This window comes from Delphinus delphis, chromosome 13 (genome assembly GCF_949987515.2).
Source record: "Delphinus delphis chromosome 13, mDelDel1.2, whole genome shotgun sequence".
Classification (NCBI taxonomy): Eukaryota; Metazoa; Chordata; class Mammalia; order Artiodactyla; family Delphinidae; genus Delphinus; species Delphinus delphis.
The window spans coordinates 1499801-1517730 of NC_082695.1; positions in this window are offsets into that span (position 1 = coordinate 1499801).

Below are 17930 nucleotides of genomic sequence, written 5' to 3' on the forward strand. Positions count from 1 at the left end.
CATGATTTGGGACCAGGTCTGTATAATCTTCCTTTTTATTTGCCTTTTCCCATATAGCAATGCTTTTGATTCGAACATTTGTCTCCTACGAATCCCATTGTTGGATTTGTGGACAACCGCCCTTGTCCAGCACTTCTGAGTTACCTTGGTGAATATCCCCATTATAAGGGTTTGACAGGTTGGCTTTAAGAAAGTTCATTTTAGAAGAAAGAAATGCTTGTATTACTTTAGAAATCATGGATATCATTCATTGGAACCCACATGAATGGCCCGTCAACCAAACCTTAAATAACTGTGCATCGGTATTTGTTTTCTCTTAGTGCTACCACGACCCAATCTCAGGAAAGAATTAGGATGTCAGAACTGAAGAATGGTACCTCTTGTCTTTTAGGGTGTTCCCCAGTTACAGGACAGATTTATATGGTTAACACTGTGTTAAGGACATCTCAGTACCATTGTGCTGGAAACAGTTAACCTTACCAAGGTGAACTTACCTAATAATACCTGACGTCTTGGATGGGCACATGATTCTTGTGCCGCAGCTGCCACTTTAAAAGCTACTGGTTGGTTGGCTGAAACTAACGCAACATTGTAAAGCAATTATACTGCAATGAACACGTTAAAAAAAAAAGAAAGAGCGAGCTAGTGGTTGAGGACTTCCCTGGTGGTCCTGTGGTTAAGAATCCGCCTTCCAATGCAGGGGTTGTGGGTTCAAGCCCTGGTCAGGGAACTAAGATCCCACATGCACGAGGCAACAAAGCCCACGTGCCGCAACTACTGAGCCTGCATGCTCTAGAGCCCACACGCCACAACTAGAGAGCCCGTGCACCGCAACTACTGAACCTACACTCTGCAACTACTGAGCCCGTGTGCTCTGGAGCCCACACGCCACAACTAGAGAACCCGTGCACCACAACTACTGAACCTACACTCTGCAACTACTGAGCCTGCATGCTCTAGAGCCCACACGCCACAACTAGAGAGCCCGTGCACCACAACTACTGAACCTAAACTCTGCAACTACTGAGCCTGCATGCTCTAGAGCCCACACGCCACAACTAGAGAGCCCGTGCACCGCAACTACTGAACCTACACTCTGCAACTACTGAGCCCATGTGCTCTGGAGCCCACACGCCACAACTAGAGAGCCCGTGCACCACAACTACTGAACCTACACTCTGCAACTACTGAGCCCATGTGCTCTGGAGCCCACACGCCACAACTAGAGAACCCGTGCACCACAACTACTGAACCTACACTCTGCAACTACTGAGCCTGCATGCTCTAGAGCCCACACGCCACAACTAGAGAGCCCGTGAACCGCAACTACTGAACCTACACTCTGCAACTACTGAGCTCATGTGCTCTAGAGCCCACATGCCACAACTAGAGAGCCCGTGCACCACAACTACTGAACCTACACTCTGCAACTACTGAGCTCATGTGCTCTAGAGCCCACACGCCACAACTAGAGAACCCGTGCACCACAACTACTGAACCTACACTCTGAAACTACTGAACGCATGTGCTCTGGAGCCTGCACGCCACAACTAGAGAGCCTGCACACCGCAACTACAGAGCCCACACGCCGCAGCTACTGAGCCCACATGCTCTGGAGCCCACATGGCACAACTAGAGAGAAGCCGCATGCCACAACTAGAGAGAAGCCCATGCACCACAACTAGAGAGAAACCCACGTGCTAAAATGAAGATCCCATGTGCCCCAGCTAAGACCCAAGACAACCAAATAAATAAATATTTTTTAAAAAGCTAGTGGTTGGGGCTTCCCTGGGGACGCAGTGGTTGAGAGTCTGCCTGCTAATGCAGGGGACACGGGTTCGTGCCCCAGTCTGGGAGGATCCCACATGCCGCGGAGCGGCTGGGCCCGTGAGCCATGGCCGCTGAGCCTGCGCGTCCGGAGCCTGTGCTCTGCAACGGGAGAGGCCACCACAGTGAGAGGCTCACGTACCGCAAAAAAAAAAGCTATTGGTTGGTTTGGAACTGATTGGAATACATGGCACAGTACTTACTGGGTAATCCGAAATGGAACCCAATGGCTTTGTGAAACTAACTTCTGGCCTTGGGTCCCTCCCAGATGGATAGGATGTTGTACCTTAGGATTTCCCTGGACTCAAGGGCATATTCACACAACTCTCAACACAGCGCCTGAAAATTATCCCTTATAGAAAGCAAGGTGGGCTAGCTTAGTCATCCGGCATCCAGCTTTGTTCCCTCACTGGGACTTGAAGACGTCATTGCTCATATAGAAGCTTTAACCAGATTTCCCCAACAAGCTGTAAACCTTTACAATTCTGAAATATCTTTAATAAGAAAGGCAGTCTTACAAAACTGGCTGGATCTGGACATTATAACAGCCTCTTACGTTGGTACCTGTGCTGTAAGGCAAGCAGAATGTTGTGTTTTAACGCCAGGTGAATCTTCTAATGCCACCAACTTAATGAGTCATGTGAAAATACAAACAAATGCCATGAATGACCCAATGCCCGGTTTTGTAGAAACACGAAAAGGCTGGTTAGGCTCAGGTGAAAGTAGGCTAAGATCCTTGCTTATGACATCGCTACTGATTGCTGCAATATTAATAAGTGTGTGTGTTCTATAAGTTGTTGATAGTTTGTATCTCTCACTGTTGTGCTGTGACACCCTCCACAGGGATAATGATAGCTTGGTGTTTGGAGATGATTAACCACCCCCATAAGATTTCTCCTAATGAAGATCTATTTTGAACACCAGTTACAACTCACTTCCGAGATGCATCCTTGTTGCCCAAATGTGGCCGTAAACGCTCTAAAACGATACCTCTCACGTAACCACCTCTTTCCCTCCTCTGTGGGAGAAGACTTTCTGGGAATGAGACTTCCCAGTGCTGAGGAAGTCAATGCTGATGCCAGATAACCAAGTGGTTGCTCATCGGTGCTTTTTCCAGAGAGGATCTCTACCCAAAGGGGGAAATGTGAAAGGAAAAGCAAAATGGAGTCAGTATTGCTAAGAGAGCTCTCTAGCATGGAGCTGGGAGACCACTGAGGAAGGATGACGTATGCCTGTCTTAGCCTGGATGGAACCTGACTTTTTGACCAGTTACTGTCTTAATGCAGCATCCACAATACCTGCCTGATGTTCCAGAAACTCAAGATATTTATCAGACGCTTTACCCTAAAATAACTCACGACAGCCCACCCCTTAGGGAACACACATGCCCTTTCTTGAATCACAGTGCATCATACGTCTTGAACAACCTTGTGGCATTTGCTTTTAGGAGCTCTTTTGTGTGTGTGTGTGCGGTACGCGGGCCTCTCACTGCCGTGGCCTCTCCCGTTGCGGAGCACAGGCTCCGGACGCGCAGGCTCAGCGGCCACGGCTCATGGGGCCAGCCGCTCGCGGCATGTGGGATCTTCCCGGACCGGGGCACGAACCCGTGTCCCCCGCATCGGCAGGCGGACTCTCAACCACTGCGCCGCCAGGGAAGCCCCCTGCCTTTATGAGCTCTTGACTCTTTCTCTTTCCTGTTAACACTCTGGTTTCACCTGAATCTGTATCTCCTGAATTGCCCTTCTTAAGACCCCAAATAAAGCTCCTTGTTCTTTGCTGCCTCGACACTGATTACTGTTTGACAACCATCAGAGAAGGCAGCCTCGCCCTTAATCAGTAAACCTAGCTGAGAACAGAAGAGTCAGCGTCAGACAGGAGAGCCCCTGTGAGGCAGGGCTAGCTTATTAAGTGCGCTGATGTAGGGAGACAAATATTTTCCCTCTACCGTCCTGTGTTCTCCTTGGCTGGGACTCTATAATGAAAGACAGATTAACAAGGGAAAATCAAACAGAAGTTTATTAACATATGTACCTCAAGTACACATGGTAGATACCCAGGAAAATGAGTGACTCCCCCGAGCTGACTTCGAATCCAGACTAAAAGCCATCTGGATAGGGAAAGGGGAGGGGGATGTAGACCTCTTAGGGGAGAGTGAAGGAGTCTTAGGAAAGATGACAGGGCCCCTGGAAGAATAAATGGGAGGATAGTTTGTGACAGGCTTTGTCAGAATGTGGCGTCTCCTCTCCTGTGGCAAGAGCCAACCTTCCCTGTTGGTGAGCCTTCCAGGAGGGGATCTGTGACAGCTGAGGTCCTGGGAGGATCTGACTTTAGGCAGACAAGGGAGTTCAGAGAAAGTCTCTCCTGCATTTGCTGTTCCTCCAGTGCCGACAGCTCCAGTAATCAGTGTACCAGCTTGTGTACCAAAGGGCACACTCGGGGTGGCGTGTGTACCAAAGGGCATACTCGGGGTGGTGTGTGTACCAAGGGGCATACTCGGGGTGGCGTGTGTACCAAGGGGCACACTCGGGGTGGCGTGTGCTGCTGTCTTCCACTGATGTGAGAGGTTTTGTCTGAAATGGGTTCACAGCTGCAGGAAAGGGTCCTGGACTGACCCAGGAGGCCTGCCTTTGAGTCTGTCTCCAAAATCTGGGTCTGGGAAGGAGAACACGGGTCCAGTGGCTCAGTGACCCGATGTGGAATGTCTTTGGCCTTTTCACCCGGTGAGTGGACGCCTGTCTGGGACAGTCACGGGGAGCAGATGACACCTGCCGACCGGGCTGCTAAGCACGGGCTCAGTCCTGGTGGGAGAACCGGGCTCGGGTGGAAGAGGCTTCCCAGCAACTCGGGTTGGATGGGCGTCCTGGAGGGATTCTCGCTCAGGATGCAGGGCCTCGACGCCCCTGGGTCTGGGACCAACCGTGTGCCCCGCCGTCAGCCTGGGGAGCTGGCTTCCCGCTCTGTGCTGCCCTTTCCCTCACCAGCCCCAGGGAGGGCGCTCCCTCCTGCCCCCACCTCCTCCATCATTTGCCCACGTGGATCTGTGTGCCAGGTGTCTGGGGTGACCTTCTCTGTGTCCTCCGAGTCTACAGGAGCTCGACTGAAGCTCGAGGTCTCCCACCAGCACGTCTGTGCTTGGCAGTCCCAGCGTGGGCGCGCTGTCGGGCCTGGTGATTTATAACAGAGGGAGCACATGCGCCTCCACCAGGGATCCTGTTCTGCTCTGACTCTGAAGCCTGCTTGCAGGAAGGACACCGAACTCCCTAACGAGAGCTGTGACTGCGACAAGGCTGTTAACGCTCCAGCTAATGTGACAACGTGAGGAAAATTACTGTGTGGTTTGCTGTCCCGCCACCTAGATGTTCCCATCGTAAGATGCTGGTGTCACCAGCTGCTCAGCACACAGGCATGAAAACAGTGACACATGTGTGACACAACTTTGCAAAATCCTCTGGAAATTGTCTGAGACTGGGTAATAATTGCAACATCCCTTTTAGCCAAAGACAAAAATAAAACAATTTAGGAATGAGCTTGACCCCCTTTTTTCAAGGAAAACAACCCATGGGGTGGGGGGTACGTGCCTCACGAGCAGGGCCGCACCCTTCCCAAGGGATCTGAGGCAAGATCGAGTTTTTTAGTTTTATAACTTTATAGTTTTCTTTTCCAAGATCACTTCTAGGGTGTCGGTCTGTGTTCCCTTGCTAAGCAAAGGCAGCATCCACGCTCAGGTAAGGGGGTCATTAACTTGGGGGATTCTAGTTCATGGTGGTGGTTTAGGGCTTACTCACCCTTTCCCACCCTTCAGGACACTTGCGATGCCTTCAACGTTCCCTCCTGGACAGCTGGACCCACCCTTCCCACCACGTTATTTCTATTCACCAACCAAGCTCCACTCCAACACCTTGCACACGCACCTGTCCTCAGGTGGAGCGGCCTTCCAGTCTGTGCAGGCTGAAGATCAGCTGTTTCTTCCAGAAACACAACCATCTGTATAGTTTCCTCTTGCTGACCTAACCAATTACCACAAACTTAATGGGTTAGACAACATGAATTTGTCATCTCACAGTTCTGCAGATCAGAAGACTGACGTGGGTCTCACTGGGCTAAAATCAGGGTGTCTGCAGGCTGTTTCTTCCTGGAGGCTCTAGGGGAGGACCTGCTTTCTTGCTCATCTGGGTTGTTGGTAGAAGTCAGTTCCTTGTGGTTGTAGGACTGAGATCCCCGTTTCCTTCTGACTGTCGCATGAGGGTCTTTCCACCTGCTGGGGGCCATGTATGTGCCTTGGTTCACAGCCCCTCGCTAAATCTTCAGAGCCAGCAGTAGCAGTTGCGTCCCTCTCGTGCTTTGAATCTATCCTTTTTCTTCTATCTTGTCTCTCTCGTTGACTAAAAAAAACGCACAACTGAAAAGTTGAGGGTTATGTTTTATTTGGTGGACATTCTTAGGACTTCAAGTCCAGGAGGCAGCATCTCAAGTGACCCCGAGAGAACTGCTCCTGATCTGGGACGCAGGCAGCAGTAAGTGGCAGCTTGCAGGAAGCAGCCGTGAGCAGTAGCTGGAAGCAAGATCCTAGCTCCTGGACTGGGAGCCCTAACCACTGGACCACCGGGGCCAGCAGCTAGGGCCTGGGTCCCTAGTTCTCGATGTCTTGTCAAGAATGAGTTCAGGGCTTCCCTGGTGGCGCAGTGATTGAGAGTCCGCCTGCCGATGCAGGGGATGCGGGTTCGTGCCCCGGGCCGGGAAGATCCCACATGCCACGGAGCAGCTGGGCCCATGAGCCATGGCCGCTGAGCCTGCGCGTCCGGAGCCTGTGCTCCGCAACGGGAGAGGCCACAACAGTGAGAGGCCCGCGTACCGAAAAAAAAAAAAAAAAAAAAAAAAAAGAATGAGTTCAGGCAAGGAGGCAGAAGGTAAAGAGAAAAGGGAAAAGTTTATCAGAAAAGCAGAGTACTTGTGGAAAGACGCTCTCTCAGAGAGAGAGAGTCATGAAGAGTTGTTGCACCTTTGGGAAATCTAAATCACTTTAAGGGGGCAGTCTTCCGGGTCTTTGTCTTCTTCTTGGTCAATCGTACTGTTTAGACCCCTAATTTGTCTCTGGACCCTCCCCTGGGTGTGTACACACCCCTCAGTCGAGATGGATTTCATCACAAAGGCGTCTGGGAGGAAGATAGCAAGACCTACTATGGCCTGGCATCCCCTGGCTTACTGACCCCTTGAAGGCTTTTGTACATGTGCAACGTCTCCCTTGCCCCAAGGATGGGAAATGCATGACCTGTTGACCTTTGAACAGGGTTTAGTCCCACTCCGTCCCTGCCACAAAAATGTCCAATGTCTGGTTATTTACCCTATTTCTATTGCTGTTTCTTATATCAAAGTGCAGATCTCAAAATATAGACAGGGGCTCCCCTGGTGGCGCAGTGGTTGAGAGTCCGCCTGCCGATGCAGGGGACGCGGGTTCGTGCCCCGGTCCGGGAAGATCCCACATGCTGCAGAGCGGCTGGGCCCGTGAGCCATGGCCGCTGAGCCTGCGCGTCCGGAGCCTGTGCTCCACAATGGGAGAGGCCACAACAGTGAGAGGCCCGCGTACCGAAAAATATATATATATAGACAGGAGTGCAGTCATAAATATGTATTCCTGGAGCCCGTTTGTCTCTTGCCTCAGGAAATGTAAACAGGGGGCTGGTAAGGAATGTCCAGCCTGGAGCCCATCTTCTTCTCGCCCCAGGAAGTGTGAACAGTTGTAACTGTCTAGCCTGGAGTCCAACTATCTCCTGCCTCACTCCTAGGAGGTGAGGGGGGAGCCAGGATATATAGAAGTTTTTGCAACAAAGGGCAGGTAGTCTGAACTTCAAAAGATTATTGTTATTAAAGAAAACCAGATATTTCAAGTTAAGGAATTTATGCTTTTCTATGTATTGGAAGATGCAAGAGTCTGGGCTCGCTGAAATCATTCCTTCCATATGCACGTCAGCTATGGGGTTGGGGGCAGTATCCTGTGTTTTCACATCCTGAGTTCCCTGAAGGTGCGCCCTTGGGGGTGGCTGCCGTCTGGTGGCTGCTAGACGGCAGGCATTCTTCTCTCCTTCCTGAGTTCCCTCAGGGCTCACTGTCGGGGGTCAGGGGGCTGAGACATCTTTGTTTACTGATATGGCTAGCAGTATTTTATTTCTCACTCTGACAGGATGGGAAGGATTACCCTATTTTAAGGACTCATGTAATTAGATTGGGCTCACCTGGCTAATCCAGGATGCCGTCCCCTCACCTAATTGCACCCTCAAGCCCCCGTCTCCCAGGTAAGGTAACACAGTCACAGGTCCTGGGGATCAGGGTGTGGACGCCTTTGGGGCCACTATTCTCCCAGCCACGCCATCATGGACTTGAATCAAGGTTCTCCCCCTCCGTTTCCCTGATGGGATGCTGTGCTGTGATTTGATGAACTGCTTGTCTGTCCCCATCCTCTGACTTGAGGGTCAAACCTCCTCAAGGTCAAGAAGGGTCTCAGATTTCCAAAGGTCCGTTCAGTGAATATGAACTGATGCAAAGGTGAATCCTCAGGACACCCACGGGCAGGAGGTGACAGGAAACTACGGACCAGGAGGGCCTGGGGCGCTGGTGAGACTGTGCCCCACGAGGGGGTGTCCTCCGCCCGGCACCAGCCACGGCTGCCACGTGGCACGGGTCTCAGAGCTGCCTGAGCCCTGACTGCTCGAGAATGTCAGGAAGTCAGAATTTTAGGCAAAGCATCTCAATCTTTAAGCACTGGCCACTAATGGACACTGCTCCAGCACTGACTGGGTTGAGCACCGGGAGGTTGCCCAGCCTGTGTTCCTGCAGTTTACAATCTCCTCCCTGGGGAAGCTCTTATGTGACAAACCCGCCCAGCCCAGCGCCTCCCTCCCGGGCCTTCAGAGGGACATCTCTAAGATCAGATCTGGTGTCTCCCACTCACGTCACACCCCTCAGAGGCTCTCTCCACCCCCTCTTAGCCTCACCTGCTGCCCCAGCCCCTCCTCCGACGTCCCACCACCCCAGAACAGTCCTCAGCCCCTACTGTGTTCACACCCTCAGCCCCAGTATTTCCCAGCAGTGGAATGTCCCCTCCCCGGTCCCTGTTTCCTGCGGTGTGCACTTGGAGAGAAAAGGTTCACGTTCCCAGGGAAATGCCTTCGACAATTCCCAGGTGTGAAAACCTGTCTGCTGGTTAGAGGCACACAGTCTGCTGCCTCATAAAGCATTGCAACAAAGTCAACTAAACGCTGCGATGAAGTCACCATCCCGTGGAGACCAAGCATGGGAACTTAATTCTTTTTTTTTTTTTTTTTTGCGGTGCGCGGGCCTCTCACTGCTGTGGCCTCTGCCGTTGCGGAGCACAGGCTCCGGACGCGCAGGCTCAGCGGCCATGGCTCACGGGCCCAGCCGCTCCGCGGCATGTGGGATCCTCCCGGACCGGGGCACGAACCCGCGTCCCCTGCATCGGCAGGCGGACTCTCAACCACTGCGCCACCAGGGAAGCCCGGGAACTTGATTCTTAAGAGGAACCTTGATAACGTCACGTGTGGCTGAAAGTGAGGCCACTGGTGAAACGATTGCTGGGAGTGTCTGGACACTTTACACAGAAATTAACAGTGCTCCTTGGAAGCTGCTTGAATAATCCACTGCTGGTAGACGACAAGACGAGGAATGCTCTACGGCAGCGGCCCCCAACCTTTTTGGCACCAGGGACCGGTTTCGCGGAAGACAATTTTTGCACGGACCGGAGGGGCGGGGGTGGATGGTTCAGGCGGTCATGCGAGCGACGGGGAGCCACGGGCAGCGGCGGATGAAGCTGTGCTCGCTCGCCACTCACCTCCTGCTGTGCGGCCCGGTTCCTAACGGGCCACGGACCGGTACCGGGGTTTGGGGACCCCTGCTCTAAAGGTCTAAGGCAGACTTGAAAAGACCCACTGGGGACCTGGAGTTTGGGGCTGCTGAAATTCTAGAACTATTCACAGCCCTTTTTCCTGGAGCTGCTGAGGAAGCATCCAGACAGTGTGACCAGCAACATTCTACCGACGTCCCCAGTCCTGGAACGTTTCTCTTTCGTCTAATCCACGTCTCTAGAGCAAGGCTGCCTTCGTGCTCAGGACAAAGGTTTGGGCATCGTCCGTGATTTCCCCCTTTGCCTCACATCCCACATCTAGCATCTCATAAGTCCTAGAGGGTCGACCTCAAGCATATGTCTTAGCTGATGAGCCCCCAGCTCCGTACATGACCTGGCCCCATCCCCCTCGTCACCCACGTCTCGTCCCATGAGACTGCTCCGCTCTCCCTGCGCTGCACCCACTCCTGCCCAGCTCCTTTCATCTTGCCGCTCCTTCTTCCATTATTTTTCCCAAGGCTTCAGCTTCACCGTCAACCCTCAGAGAGGCTTTCCCTGACCGCTGTTCTAAATTACAATTAGCGTGCATACGCACACTCACATATATAAACACACACCCCTGCTGTGTACTATGCCTGCACACGTATGCATATATGCACACCTTCACACATACAGATACATACGCACCCACAGACATGCCCACTCACAGCCACACATACACCTACCCACTTACACATCCACAAAACTCTACATGTTTGCACATACACACTCCTACACGGCACACATGCACGCACATGCGCACACGCGCGCGCACACACGCACACGCGCGCGCACACACACACGCACGCACACACACACGCGCGCGTGCGCACGCACACACAGTCTATCACGTCGCCCTGCATCATCGTCTCATCGCCCTCAGAACGCACACCACCAGCTGGTGTCACCATGTCCGTGCCTCAGTTACTTGATCACCATTGGCCTCATCCGCTAGGACGTCATCTCCGGGAGGACAGGAGCCTTGTCTGACCTGTTCAGTGTCTCCTCCACAATTTCTAGAACTTTCCCTGCCATGTGGCAGGTACTCGATGAACGTGGGCTGGATGGTGAATAAGGCTTCGTCTTCAGCAAGGTCCTGAGGCTGTAGCACAGCCCACATCCGTAGCAGGGCTGCGTCACCCCCGCTGAACACCACGCTGTCCCCTCGCCTCCGATTCTGCCCGTTCCACACTGACGACGGTGCCCTTGTGATGTGTCGCACAGACCTGTCCCATCTCTGCCACGAAGTCGAGGCAGCTTGGACTCAGCTTCCTCACGTGGGTGGGGGTGGAGTCATACTTGCCTCGTCTGCAAGGCTGAGGACCTGGCACTCCTGCCACCCAGCCGGCTCTCACCCGTGGTGGGCATTCCCACACATCCACCTCCAGACGCTCCCAGGGTCTGCAGGGTGGCCTTCATGTGACTGCTCCAGGCACGGACTGCGCACCGTCCCCGTGACCAATGGAAGCCACTTGTGTTAATTTACAAACCTGGTCGCTGGCCCGCCAGTGGTAGGCGTGGAGTGGTTCTGTGTAAATCCCAATGTGATTCTGAACGTTTGTTTTATTTCATCTCTCCTAAATTTATCACTACCGTGTATGTCTTTAAACATGCGAGTCCTCTCTTAGGTTTACACGGTGCCAGCAAATGTTTTAATACTTACTTTTGGAGCGTTTAACTTAATCAGATATTTGTGTATCCCTCCCTCCAGTCTTACTGACCTAGTTGCAAGTGTCATGGTGATTCAGAACACACTCTCTGAGGCTCAGGTCCCTTGTTTATAAACAGTGAACGCTCCATCCAGAAGTGAGAACACAGTAAAAACTCTCTGAACCATGTTTTTTAGCTTTGGAAAAACCATGTGTGAGCCCAGAGGCGAGATTAAAGCTGCAGTGAGATTCTAATTCTATGACATGAGCAGGAAGCATTGAAGCAAAAATAAAATATAAATAAAACTTTAAATAAGATTAAGATTAATAAATTAATTAATTAAATAAGATTAATTAATTAATTAAGATTAAGATTAATTAAAATAAGATTTAGACTAATAAAATAGATGTGCCAGAGGCAAATAATAAATAAACCCTAATCCTTACAGGAGAGGATGTTCTAGGAAATGTGGGTTTCGGCTCCGAGCCCTGGAATGCGAGATAACGAGACAATAGGTAAGGCTGTGCAATAGATTAGCTAAATGTGGTTGCGAGGGAAGCTCTGTCTGGTGCCCAACACGCTTTAGTCTATTATCAAAACTACTTTGGGACTTCCCTGGTGGTCCAGTGCTTAAGACTCCGCGCTCCGAATGCAGGGGGGCCCGGGTTCGATCCCTGGCTGGGGAACTAAGATCCTGAATGTGCCTGGTGTGGCCTAAAAACAACGCTGCTTTTCCTGATGCACACAAAGGTTTGCAGCCGTCACAGACAAGCCCCACAGCTCAGGGACCAAAAAGGACAATCCGTTTGTCACCCATGCCTGGTGACGATCATGGACTGACAGGGCTGCTCTGCTCACCACAGTTGCCCCAGGACCCAGGCTGCTGCAGTCAGTCACCATGTCAGAGTGGGGAGGAGCTCCACAAGGACGTCAGATGCCCTGGGATAGAAGTGAGCATGACCTCCATCCAGCAATCCCATTGCTCCAGGTGGGTGAGACGAGCTCTCTAATGGGGCTCCACCCTGTGCCGTGGAGGCTCAAAGGAAGGAGCATCACGGGCAGACTGGGGTCCGGGAGGGCTTCCCAGGGGCTCAGGAGAGGCAGCCTCGCCCATGAAGAGGAGGGCGTGAAAGGCTGAGCCTCAGACGTTTCTGGAGGCGGGTGGGGGTCTGAGCGCCCGTGTAGGTCTCAGCCTTTGCCTCTGGCGGTTCCTGTTCTTTAACTGCGGATGTGAATTCTCCCCAGCAGCACCGAGAGCAGACCGCAGAGCAGCCCGTCTGGGCGCTGTCTCCACCTAAGGACAGGCCGCCACCACGGGAGTGTGCGCACCTCATCTGGACACACGGGCTGTTGTAGCCCCACCTTAGACCTTACTTCTGGGAGCCGTTCCCGCCAGAGTCTCTCATCTTTCCCAGCGATGGTTAAGCCGTGGGCAGAGGACATAACCCTTCCTGCTGTGCAGTGTTCCCTGGTCTCTTCTCTTCAAAGTGTGACTGACAAATCAGTACACGATAGAGGGCGGACACTTTTGACCCAGTAATCCAACTTCCAGGATTTATCCACGACAGCTGATGTCTGCAAAGGTCTACCTACAGATATTTCATAATGGCAATGATACCCCTTACAGACTTATAATGGCAAAAATATCCCAAGAATCCAACAACCTGGAGTTGATTAAATACAAGAACACGGGCATCCATAAGGTAAGACAGCAGAGACATCACCGCCACCAGAGGCATCACCATCACCACCACCAGCAGAGGCATCACCACCACCAGAGCCCCCTGGGAGAGCCTGGGGGTCGAGGTACTTTTAAAGTCTCCTCAGGGGACTCCATTAGCCAGAAGACAATTCCTGCTGGAGAAGAATGACTGATGCCACTAAAAATGATTACACTCTATTCATGCATTTAATTGTTAAGAAAGAAACAGTTACAATGAAGTGTGTGCGATCAGAACCCATTTTCACGAAGATAGATACACACTCAGGCGTGCGTGTACACACTCAAACTCACATACACACACCTGAAAAGCCACAGAATATTTATCACTGTTCTCTCACTGTTGATTCTTCTCCTGCCTTTTGCTCATCAACAATTAAGACATTTTCTACAATAATTATGCATTTTTGCAGTAAAAAAGGTTAACATTTTTTAAATGCTTCTTATCATCCAAACAGAGTTGTTAGCACTTGGATGCTGGCGGATGGATATACAAGATGATGATACCACGGAACGAACGAACAATTTTAGCACTGCTTACAGCGATGGAAATTGATGTGAACTGGAAATTAATTTAAATACATTTGTGTACTATTCACTGGCTAATTTTTCCCCATCATCCCTAATCTTGAAAATTCTTGCTCCAGAAACTGGTCTTTAAAAATTCATAAATGCACACTTAAATAAATAGATGAGCTCCCTAAAACTTGATTCGTTGTTCCAAAAAAAATGGTGTGGAGACGCTTCACACACAAAGGAGCAGAAATCGTTCAGCCGGCGCGGAAGACTGCACAAGTGCGCGTGGGAGGTCTGGGGATTCATCACGGGAGCCAGGGAAGCCCAGGCTGCGTCCGTGAGGGGCAGTGGGATAGCGAGAGATGGCGCTGAGGACTGTGGGCCCCCAGCGCAAGGTCGCGGTCACAGCGCCTGCGGCCCCGCCCTCCCATCCAGGCCCCGCACCTTCCCCAGCATTGTTTTCAGTGAGTCTGTGCAGGAACCCCAGGGAGGACGGGCGGGGCTGGAGGGAGAGAGACCCTGTGAGTCCAGGCAGACCCACGGTCGGGAAGGGCGTTGAGCGTCGTCAGGTGTGAGTGACGTAATCGGGGCTCCTGGGCTGCAGCCCCTGATTTCTAACCAACCTTCGGAAGACAGAAGGGGAGCCACTCTGAAAACCCAGCAAATGGCTGGCTCAGAAAACCTGCTTCGAGGATTAAGAAAAGCATGAAACTGTTAACTCGTCCTCTGGACCCTTCCTGGGCCTCTGATATCACAACGATGCCCCAGCTTCCTGCTGTGGAAGGAAGGTTGCAGGGGAGGGGAGGGGACGTGTTTCCTCTACGACCCACATCACTGCAGAGGCCCTGCTCCCCCCGGGCCCATCACATGCAAATCCTCTCTGCTGACCGCTCTTCTGCAGCAGCTGCTGTTGTGTGCCGAGCTGGACAGGAGCTGCCCTGCATGGGGCAGGTGAGAGCACCCAGGCCGAGACCCGTGAGGCAGATGAGTTCTAGGCCCCAGGGGTGGTCAGGGAGCTGCAGCCTGGCATCCCCTGAGATGTGGGGAATGCAGAATCCCAGGCCCCGGCCCCGGCCCAGGAATCAGCATATCTGCAGTGCAAGCAGTCCCAGGGGACTCATGAGCACGTTGTTCTCTGAGGAGCCGGAGGGCAGCTGCTCTGTCCAGTCAGCACAGCACAGGGGGCAGAAATGCATCCATTGTGGCTGCATCGGGTGGGGCAAGTCTGCTGTGAGCGGCTGCAGACCTCAGTCCACAGGAGCTCACGTGAGACAAGCTACTCTCTCGCACAAAACCCAAGTGTGGAGAAGTGTGGTCCAGGGCTGGCGTCATCATTCACAGTCATAAGGGAAGATAGCTCCTCTCTCTTGCTTCTAGGAACTCCTCGATATTGGATTCTTCCTCATGTTCCAAAATGGCTGCTTGAGCTCCAGCCCCCACATCTACATTCCAGCTGCCTGAGACAGGCAGGTCACCGTCCTTATCTGACTCTACTCTCTCGAACTTCTCTAGTTACCTCCAAGCTTGGGGACAAGCTTCACACAGAGCCACGGCAGCCACAGCCTGTGTCCTGGGAGGAGTGCTGGGCAAGTCAGAGAGATCCTCCCACCAGGGCCAGGTGTGAGCATTCCGTGTGCCCCAATGCTCCCCACCCCACGTGGAAAGAGTCTGTGCAGCGTCCACCTACAGGACCCAGCAGGCAGAGAAGGGAGAAAGTCAGTACACTTAGTGAAGAAAAATCTCTCAAAACTCGGGAAATCTGTAGAACCAGAGACAGAAACGGGGGCCAGGACTGTTTGCTGTTTAACTGACAAACACAGCTTGAAGCAGAGGAGGTTCCGGAGTAGCCATTTCTGTGAACAAGCTACACAGGACGCAGCAGTCAGGCCATTAGTGCATTCATCTGGACAGACCCCATTAGGTCCATTACTCTTCTTGATTAAATCTCCTCCAGGGATGCCTGTCAGAGGTGAAGCAATAGTCCCACATGGGCTTGGGGAGATGCCAAGGCAGCATCTGGGTGGTGTCCCCCCGGATTGCAACCTCCCTCAGCCCCAAGCAAGAAGCACACAAGGCCCTTCCTGCTGCTCGGGGACATCCGGGGGCCCAGCTGTGAGCAACAGGGAGCTCTGCTGGCTTCTCTCCCAGCTGCACCTCCAGGGCCGTCCACAAAGCTGCTCTGTCCACAACCAGGGGTCCCAGCTGTCTCCATCCTCCCCACAGCTCTCCTTGGGGGGTAGCGGTGGCCTGGCTCCCCCGTGTCACGCCGTGGTGCCACACTTCCTGAGCAGACACCGGTGTTCCCTCACACATCATGGCTGAGGTGCCTCCCCGGGACGGAGAACGGGACCATGAAGGCCATTTTAGACCAGGCAGGGTTTGCCCCTGCACTGGTGTTGGGTCACCCTTCCCTGAGTCATCCAGGAGATTCAGTGTTCTCTCAACAAGGAACAAGGTGGGGTCTTGGACGGAGACCCCGTGTCTACTGCCCCTGCTCCCCTCTGCTGTTCGGAGAACGGAATTAGAGCTACTGCAACTTCAGGTTTTCCTTGTTTTACGGAATAAAACCTCCGACAGAAGTGGAAGGGACTCAAAATTCACACTGACATGAAGAAATCGACCCCTTCTGTTTCAGATTCCATCCTGCCAGGGCGGCAACTTAACCTTGGATGATTTGGGGATTCCGCACCCCCTTTCCACCTTTTCTCCAGAGATGAGTCCATGTCCGGGGGCATATGTAGCACCAAAGTATCCAGGAGGGAGGATCAGAGCCCTGGGAACTGCACCTGAGAACCTGCCCGCTGGCTTCTCCCTCCTCCGTCTTCTGAGTCTAAAGAGGTCAAGGGACTGGAGGGGAGAAAGTACTTTCATTGTAGCCACAGCGCACCTCGGTGAAGCGACAGGAGAGAGCTGGCAGCCATAGCTCGCTCCCATCCTATTATCAACAGCTGCCCTGCTTTGCCCGGGATGTGCTTTATCAAAGCCGTATTCCATCTGGGGGAAGGGCATTCCTGACTTCCCAGCCCCCTCTGGGCTCCCTGTCTCCCCAAAGAGGGGGAAAATGCTTTATCACTAGAGAAACACTTCTGAGGGTCACCACCCTAGACACAGGCCCACTAAAAGATGCAGATTTACCATAATGTTACAGAACACTTCTCCTACCACACATGTTAACACCACAGCAGAAAAGGAGCTGGTATATTAACAGATTAGGCTGAAAGGGCTGCAAGCTGCGGACTCTATGAGGAGTACAGTCCACAGGGAAAGTCCAAAGTCAAGGGCAGAGAAGGAAGAACAGGAAGTTGGAGCCTCCGGCACCTACAGCTGCAGCGAACAGTCTACAGAGCCCAGCTCCTGGTAGACGAACGTGAATCCTCACACTAACGTCCTAGTTACCTGTTTCTAACACCCAATACAGATATGTTTAGCTTTTAATAACGAAAAAAAATTGTAAGGGATACCAGAAGGCGAAGAAAACAAAACAAAAACCAAGCCTCGTAGTATATTTAGGTGTGCGCCATAATGACTTGATACCTGCAGTATACACTAGAGAACAATCGCCACAGTAAGTCTAGTTGACATCCATCGCCATACATGATGGGATGGACGGCACAGCCACAGAAGTGTTCTCTTCTCGTGCTGAGAACTTCTAAGATCTTCTCTCTTCGCAACTTTCAAATAGGCAAGACAGTGTTATTAACTGTAGTTGCCACGTTGTACATTATAGCCCCAGGACTTATTTTATAACTAGAAGTTTGTATCTTTTGATCCCCTTCATCCATCTTGCCCACCACCCAACCCCCCACCTCTGTCACCACCAACCCACTCCCTGTTTCAACAGAGAACACACTAGTGGTTACCAGTGGAGGGGGAAGCAGTGCAGCGGAGGGGGAGGTACAAACTATTGGGTGTAAGATAGACTCAAGGGTGTGCTGCACACCATGGGGAATAGAGCCAATATTTTGCACTAACTATATATGGAGTATAAACTTTAAAAAAATTATTTTTTAGTTTCGTAAGCATTTCTTTTCTTTTTCTTTTTATTGGAGTAGAGTTGATTTACAATGTTGTGTTAGTTTCTGCTGTACAGCAAAGTGAATCACTTATACATATACATAGATCCACTCTTTGTAAGATTCTTTTCCCATATAGGCCATTACAGAGTGTTGAGCAGAGTTCCCTGTGCTGTGCAGTAGGTCCTTACCTATTTTATATATAATAGTGTGTATATGTCAACCCCAATCTCCCAGTTTATCCTCCCCCCTCCCCACCTTTTCCCCTGTGGTAACCATTAAGCATGTTTTCTACATCTGTGACTCTATT